We start from the raw sequence: 7,971 nt of genomic DNA, 5'->3' as shown, positions 1-7,971 counted from the left end.
TCCCCTTGAGAAGCAACTAGAAAACTCAGCAGTTCTGTGCCTCTGGCCATTTTATTGCCAGAAAGGTAAGACCCAAGGGCACCTGGGTGGCTCATTTGGTTAAGCAGCTGCCTTCAGCTCAGGTCATGATCTCAGGGTCCTGAGATTGAGCCCCCCCCTCCCGAGTCAGGCTCCCTGCTCAGCGGGGAGTCTGCTTCTCCCTCTGCACCTCCCACTTGTGCACTCTCTCTCTCTCTCTCTCTCTCAAATAAATAAATAAAATCTTAAAAAAGAAAAAGAAAGGCCAACAGGATTGCAATGTATGGACATCCTTCATTTCTTATAGATAACCAAAGTGAAAATGAGTTAGAGTGTTACCTGGCTTACTGTTTTGAGAATCATTTGATGTCCTTCCATTTGTTCAGAGGTAAAATTTCCCAGCAGGCATGTTTTTAGAATGACACTCCAGTGAGTGTGTGAAGTGTTTAATCTTTGAAGGGCAGGTAAGCATCCGTGGACTGAGCTTGCTCAAGCAAGGTGGTGAAGGTGACACTTGGCTGCGAGACCCTGACTCTGTGTCAATTTGTCCGTTTTCTCAGAATTTTCCTCAAACCCCGATGCCTTCGGTCCTGTGGCATCTTCCCGTTCAATTTCTTGGATTGGTGGAATTTAAGATTTAGGATTTTTTATTCTGATGGCATTTCTCCTTACAGAGTCATGCTGTTGTATTTTCTTTCAGATTTGTTCAAACTCTCCTGGGGTTTTCCCTTATTCAGAATCTGATGGCTACAGGGCTTCTTTGAAAGCCTCCATCCTGCCAGCATCCTCCTCCATTTCCCTGTTCCTTTGACTCCTGTGTAACTCAAATGCCTGTGTTGTGCTTATTCACGCCAAGCAGATTTCTGATCGAAACGGATTTACTGGGGTTATTCCAGTACAAATATAGACGGCAACAGAGTTTTGCTTTCTTGTTTGCTCAGCAGGAATCACCAGGTTCAATCAACACCTGGATAATTTTTAAAATGAATTAATTCGGTCCTGGACTGAAAGATGAGCTCCTTCAGCCCCAAGACTAAAGAGCCTTCCCTTAGCCATGAGGTGGGCCAGGTCAGGGCAGCAGGCTGACCAGATTCCTGCTGTTCTTTCTTGGGCTTTCTCTGTGTCTCTGTCACTTTTGAACCTTCTAGTTCTAGTTCCGAAGTCAGAGGTCTTAGGACGTAGGAGTGGAAACAGCTTTATGGGAGAGAATGCAGACTTCATAAAGCAACAGAGGATTCATCGTCCCTGGCCTCAGGATGGTCATCAGCATCTGCTTTGCCAGGAAGTCGGTGTTGGGGGTTCTGGAGGTCTGCCTCGGGAACTGCTGTTTTCCCAGTGAGGTGTGCGTGGAAAGGGTAGGGACCAGTACGCTGTAAATCCCCTGAACAAATTTGAGGTCTGAGAGAAAAGAACCTCTACTCTGCTCCTCTGGTCCTGTCAGTACTCTGATATCTGACCTTCCTCCTTTGCTTTTCCCTCTCCGCAGGAGTGGGCAGGTATGATGAGAGCCGGGGGCTGTCCCATTAGGTGGGCTGTGTTCATCAGGGGTGTGCAGCTTTTTCCTTTTTGGCTCTCAGTCCAAGGGCGATTTCCCCATACCTGCTGGCTCAGCACCACTGCAGGCAGCAGGAACTAAAGGGAAGAAAAGTGCCCAAGGCCTCACAAAAGAGTGGGAGAAGTAGTTACAGATGGGGGCAGCTTGGCGGGGAATTGGAGCCCTCCTGGACAGTAGGGATCCCAACCCTTCATAGCGTACTTGGGCAGAAAGTATGCGGCAAATCTCATCGCACTGCTTTGAAAAGACGGGTTTGGATTGAGTTTGCTAACTTGATAAGAGCTTAAAAGAAGCTAGTACTTATCCAGGACTCTGCTGCAGCTTTGGGTGGCTGGGTGCAGTAGAATTATTCCACATGGTCCCTTTCCTCTTCTCCTTTAAGTAAACTGAATCTCACCAGCCAGAAGATGCACTAGGCTTTCAGCACACCTTAGTTAAGAGTTTTTGACCACATTGTTTTTTTCTTGTTCTGGTTCTCAGCTGCTGCTGTCCCAGACACTGCTGCTTGCGAGGCTTTTCATATTTGAATATAAATGACTAGATAGTGGCCTTGATGTCCAGCTGCATGAGCATTTGGGAGCTGTGAAGGAAGCCCTCAAAATGTCACAGACCTGCCTGCTATAGGAAGAGCCTGCTATCAGAACTGTTTCCAGATTAGATTACAGGACTCATCATAGACACCTTGCAGCTGCCCTTCCCGTTTCAGGCTTGGCAGCAAATATCCCTGGAATTTAAAAAAAAAGAACAGCATAATAAGATCAAACATGATAAATCTCTGATACTGTGAGGGTATCAGAGAAAACTATGGTCTTTTTATTTTTGTTTGTGGTGAAACGATTTAGCTGGCCTAGGAACCGGTCTCTGCCATCAAAAGACTCCAGTCTCTTAAAGTTTGTTCTTAGGTCTTATCTGATCCTTCTGCTTTTAGATGTGAGCAGAGAAGGATTTGGAGCCAGCAGTTTGAGTGTTTTACTCTACCTGTAAGGATTGGAAGTTGTATAAATCAATTTAAAAGTGGACCAGGGGCCTGGGTGTCTCAGTCCGTTGAGTGTCCAGCTCTTGATTTCAGCTCAGGTCATGATCTCGGGGTCCTGAAATAGAACCTGCTTCCGCTCCGTGCTGGGCGTGGAGCCTGCTTAAGATTTTTTCCCTCTTCCTCTGCCCCTTCCCCACTCACACCTGTGCACTCACAATGTCTCTGTCTCTCTCTCTCAAAAAAAAAAAGTGGACTAAAGGTGTTAGGCTAATAGATTTGACTGCTCTCCTCTCTCTTTCAGGCCAGATTTTGTTTTATTTGACCCTTGGAAGTTGTATTATGTTCCTGTATCTTTTCTGCTCCCCCATTTCTCCCTCTACTACTTTATACTTTCCAAGTCTAGAGGAGCAAGCAGATAGAGAGTTGGGGAAGAGTTATATAACCAGACATCCTGGTGTGATTATTTGGTACGGTCTAGGATATGAGGATCCCCTTTCAATCGTGGAAAACCCAGAAGCACTTGGGCTTGCCATTGCTAAACCAAGGCAATGGGCAGTTTTCTAACTTGGGTGGTCCTACCAGGCCTGTGGCAGGACTGGGGAGATAAATCCCAGAGCCACAAAGCCCACCCTAGCACACCAGCCTCAGAGGAGAGCTTAGGAGTCCAGAAACCTGGATTTTAACCTTGGCTGCACCCTTGCTTTGGGGGAAGACTCCTGAGGCCATCTCTTCATTTCTCCTCTGTGCTGTGAGGATACCGACATCTCTTCGCTGCCGGAGGAGGAAGCTGAGAAAGTGAGGCAAGAGCATCTCGGTAACGCCTAGCGGTGACCTCCCTTCCGGGGGCGCGATGAATCCAGGCCCTGTAGTGGAGCTCTGACATTCTGACTGACAGGGTTAATGATGGCGTGGTCAGAGGTGACCAAGGGAAGAAGACAGGAGAAGCATGGCACTTCTCAGCTGGTCCCTGTGCCCCAGTATAACTTTGGCTCTGCCAGTTTTCCTAGCAGAATTCATCGTTTTGCCACCAGCTTGGTTTAAAGCGTTAATTAGAGGAACCAGCCTTGTTACAGCTTCTGACCTGGCTGAGGCCTTTTAATGAAAATTGGCCTAAACCCACTAGTTCTATGAGAGGTTCCTGTGCCCAAGAGCCTGGCTACTGAGACAGTGGAGGACGCTGGTTTATACTGTATTTCCCTGCAGTTAATCTGTGAAAGAAACTTAAAATCAGGTTATACTTTTGACTTGACAAAGTATCAGTGTTCTCGCTGTTACGCTGCTTAGAAGGATCTAAGCAAATGGCTGTTCAATGACTTCAAAAGAATGGAGACAGTTGAAAGAACTTGCTTTGACAGACCTGCTATTTCTCATTTCTAATAACATGCTTAGAACCGTACTTGTTCCGGAGCGCCTCAGAGGAAGGTAGTGCCATGTGGTTGTTCCCTCGGAAGCCCCAGTAAGCACCACCCTGGGAGGTTAGGGTATCAGAGGCAGACACCGCACGTCTCTCCAGAAATCGTATTTCTTAGTCACGCGGGAAATACTACTCCCTCCATAAAACCTCTCAAGGCCTCTCTGAAGAGCTGGAGAGGTTTCTACCTGCAGTAGCTCAAGGTCAATGCTTGGACCTTCTGCCAAGGCTCAGAGCTGCTGAGGTGAGATGGATGGTTTGCCAGAATGAGTTGCTGAAGAGAGAGAGTGCAGGCAGGTATGGACTGCTTTACCTTTTCACGGCAGCTGTGGCCACGTGCTGCTGAGTTCACTTGGCCAGCCACGTGCCCGGCACTGGGTGTGGAGCAGGGCCACCCGTTGCAGCCACCTCGTGGCACCTGTGGCAAGGTGAGGGGCACTGTTGCTCCTCTCTGTCTTTAATCACCTTGTGAGAGTGTCTCTCCTTCAGGTTACTGTACGTGAGGGAGGCATAGTGGGGGTGGGCTGGGGTGCCACCCAGGGGTGTCCAGGAGAGGCATCGGCTGGAGTCTCGAGCTTCACAGTCAGTGTGGGAATGATAGGTATCCCCTTGCCTTCTCTCATAGAGGCTTTAAGAAAAAAAAAAAAAAAAACAGCTATTAATTCTGAAAATACATAGGGGGCGCCTCGGTGGCTCAGCTCAGGTCATGATCCCAGGGTCCTGGGATGGAGCCCTGTATCAGGTTCCCTGCTCAGCGGGGAGTCTGTGCCTCCCTCTCTCTGCCCTTCCCCCCCACTCGTGTGCTCGCTCTCTCAAATAAATACAATCTTTAAAAAAAAGAAAAAGAAAGAAAATATTTTAAAGTATTTATCATGTGTGAGGCTTCCCAAGTCCTTTTGTTCACTCTGAACTGAAGGGGACCCTTGGTAGGGGAGAAAAAAACCACAGTGATCCCTAACTTTAAATCCGTAAGCCTTCAAATTAGCAGGAATCTCAGAGACCTAAGCCAGTCTCCTCTTTTTACAGGTGAAAAAATGGAGACTCAGAAATGCTAAGATCTGTCCAGGTTAGAGACAGACCCTTGATAAGAGCACTCATACTTTTAGCTCCCGCTTAGTCCTTTTTCTACCACCCCACCCCATACCCCCACCCTTCTGCCCCACACCTTCCCACCCCGCACCACCGCACCAGTAGCGAGCTGGACACTTGGAGCGCCTTCGGGAAGGTAGGGAAGGATGCCTTCAGCCTGTGCATTCCTGGAGACCAGGGCTAGATTGCAGCCTAGATTGGGGTGGGTGTGGATAGCCAGGCTCCACCTGGTTTGATTTTACCTTATCCCCTTCATCTCGGACCCTCCGCCTGCCCCCCACTGGCTTCAGCATTTGCCTTGGATTGGTGTTCATGTTATGTAGCTTTGAAAAAATACATGGTGGCATTCATTTGTATGTTTCAAATTTTAGCTCAAAGATTTTTCTTTCTTTTTGAAAGCGTGTGAATTAATAAACGAATGAAGATAATGCAGTGCTGGTTTTGGGAATGGATGATGAAGTTTGTGAAGTGACTTTGTGACCTCTGCTGTCCTGCAGCTGTCAGGGAGGGGAGTGCCCTCGAGCACGTGGTCCCCCTGCCACTCAGCTCGTGTGTAAGGGAAAGACTCTTCTTACCAGAATCGACATGAGAAGGGAGAAAACTCCAGGCTCAAAGCCATCACCACTTTTGTCCTCAGGAATAAATATGGGGGATAAGTGGCCTTTTGAGTTGGCTGTGACCTCCCTGCATGTGTCTGCCTCCCTCGTGCGCCAGGTGGGACTAGAGAAGGAGTGGGGGTTGTCTCCCAGCTCACGATTTTTGTTACAACACAGGGGTCCATGCCCCATTATTCTTACCACTCTTCCTTATATTTCTGGATCACCCAGAGGAGGATAGAGGTATTACTCCTGAAAACATCTCCCCTACCTTGAGTCTTGCATTAGCTAATCTTTGAGATAAGGGCCAGATTTTAACCCAAAAATCTGTTGCTCTGTCCTTGATTGAAAAGGCATAACAAGTCAGTTTGAGTTGGTTGGTTCTCTCCCCCGCTCCTTCCCTCCCCAGCACATTTCCCCAGCTGGTTCTTCATATCGTCCTGAGGTCTGTCTGCCTGGGCTGTGTTCGCCCCTCTGATCACTCACCGCCCTCTGACCTTCAGTCCCTGTGCCACCTCCTCCTCACCTGTAAAGTAGGAATGGTAACAGTGCCGAGCGCGGAAGTTCAAGAGACTATGTGCGGCGATGCAAACGAGCCGCCCAGAGCCTGGGCCGGGCCCATCCAAGTGCCTCTGAAAACACGGGCTGCTGGTCTCATTTTGCCTCCTCTTCCTCCTCTTGCCACTGTCCTGGGTGGGTGGAGAAGCTAAATGAGCAGCGGATTCAGAGTTGCTGTGGCAAGAGAATGGAGTTGTTTTTTTTTTTCTGGCTACTCTTGGCTCTCCTTGCAATATGTGGCCCTGGCGTGTCTTGCGTTGATGAGAGCCGAAGGGGCTTTTCAGAAGAACTTCCTGCCCAACCCTGCCCTTGGCTCACTGTGTGTCCTCCCTGACCTCACATGTGCCATCCTGTGAACACCAGCAGCTGGTATTCTCGCGATTCAGACCCGGTGGTGTGGGAATGCAGTGTTCAGTTAAATCAGACTGATGAAGCTGTTTTTCCCCCCCGGGGGCTTCAAGGGTGGTTCTCTCCTTACCTTATGTGAGAGATGGGCCACGTTCCTGCGTTCCTTCCTCAGGAGCTCTTGTGCCTTCAAATAAGGAAAAGGGGAATGTGCTTTCACGGAGTGAGAAACTATACCAATCCCACTGCTTTGGTAATTATAGTATTACACGAGATAAATGCAGGCAATCAAAGCTGGAAAGGGAGAAGCGGGAAGCAGAAATGAGAAGAAAGCCAGGGGGAGGCTCTTCACCGCTCTTTCCAGCACGGTCATCCAGCTAAGAGGTGCTGGATGCTCCAGCGGCTGGGGCTTCTGGGGCAGCCCTGCCCATTGCAGGGCCGGTCGTGTTAAGCAGCTCCCTTATGGGGAGCACGAGCTGGGCGAGGGGCAAAGGGACAAGCATTCTCCCCGCCGAGTGGGGAGTCCAACACGGGGCTCGATCCCAGGACCCTGAGATCATAACCTGAGCCGAAGTCAGACGCTTAACCGACTCAGCCACCCAGGCTCCCCTCACTGCAGTTTTTAAAGAAACTTATAAAAACTTCCAAACACTCAGAAAAGTTAAAATGATACCCCAGTGGGCACCCACGTATCCACTACCTGAACTCAGCACTTACCATTTTTGCTGTATTTCCTTTATCTATATAACATATGTATATGTTTTTTTCTAAACCATTTTAAATAAGTTGCAAACATTGTGACACTTTATCTGTATATACTGCTACATATAGGTATTTCCCAAGAGAAAAGACATTTTCCTGCAGAATCACAGTATAATTGTCACACTTTAAAAAATTAACAACAGTTGGGGCGCCTGGGTGGCTCAGTCGGTTAAGCGTCCGCCTTTGGCTCAGGTCATGCTGGGATCGAGCCCCACATCAGGCTCCTTGCTCAGCGGAGAGCCTGCTTCTCCCTCTCCCTCTGCCTGCTGCTCCCCCTGCTTGTGCACACGTGTGCGCGCGCTCTCTCTGTCAAATAAATAAATAAAATCTTAAAAAAATTAATTCCATTATATCAGTACCCAACCCATATACAGACTTTCCCCATTTATCCCCAAAATGTTTTCCCCACTCAATAAGTGTTTATTGAGCATTGGAACACTATTTGTTTTTTTGTTCATTGAACAATGTGTAGTGAACATTAGAAGTCACTATGGAAAATAGAAATAGAAAAATAAATTTTAAAAAATAAATTAGGGGCGCCTGGCTGGCTCAGTTGGTTAAGTGTCCAGCTCTTGATTTTGGCTCAGTCATGATCTCAGGGTCATGAGATTGAGCTCTGCATCAGGCTACACACTGGGCATGGAGCCTGCTTCAGATTCTC

At 48.3% G+C, this 7,971-nt stretch overlaps 1 long non-coding RNA gene across 1 annotated transcript; it reads right to left on the bottom strand.

The window, feature by feature from the left end:
* Positions 1–292: 292 nt before the first annotated feature.
* On the bottom strand, positions 293–6,528 carry LOC112836969 (uncharacterized). Its single transcript, XR_003211605.2, has 3 exons — positions 6,172–6,528; positions 4,274–4,588; positions 293–2,297 (listed from the first exon to the last, which is right to left on the bottom strand). It is a non-coding gene; the product is annotated as an uncharacterized lncRNA (long non-coding RNA).
* Positions 6,529–7,971: the final 1,443 nt, after the last annotated feature.

Source organism: Callorhinus ursinus, unplaced genomic scaffold, assembly GCF_003265705.2.
Source record: "Callorhinus ursinus isolate GAN/ISIS: 27379988/994484 unplaced genomic scaffold, GSC_fseal_2.0 scaffold37, whole genome shotgun sequence".
NCBI classification, from domain to species: domain Eukaryota; kingdom Metazoa; phylum Chordata; class Mammalia; order Carnivora; family Otariidae; genus Callorhinus; species Callorhinus ursinus.
The sequence above is the reverse complement of the archived record's forward strand: the minus strand, read 5'-3'. Positions and strand labels throughout refer to the sequence as shown.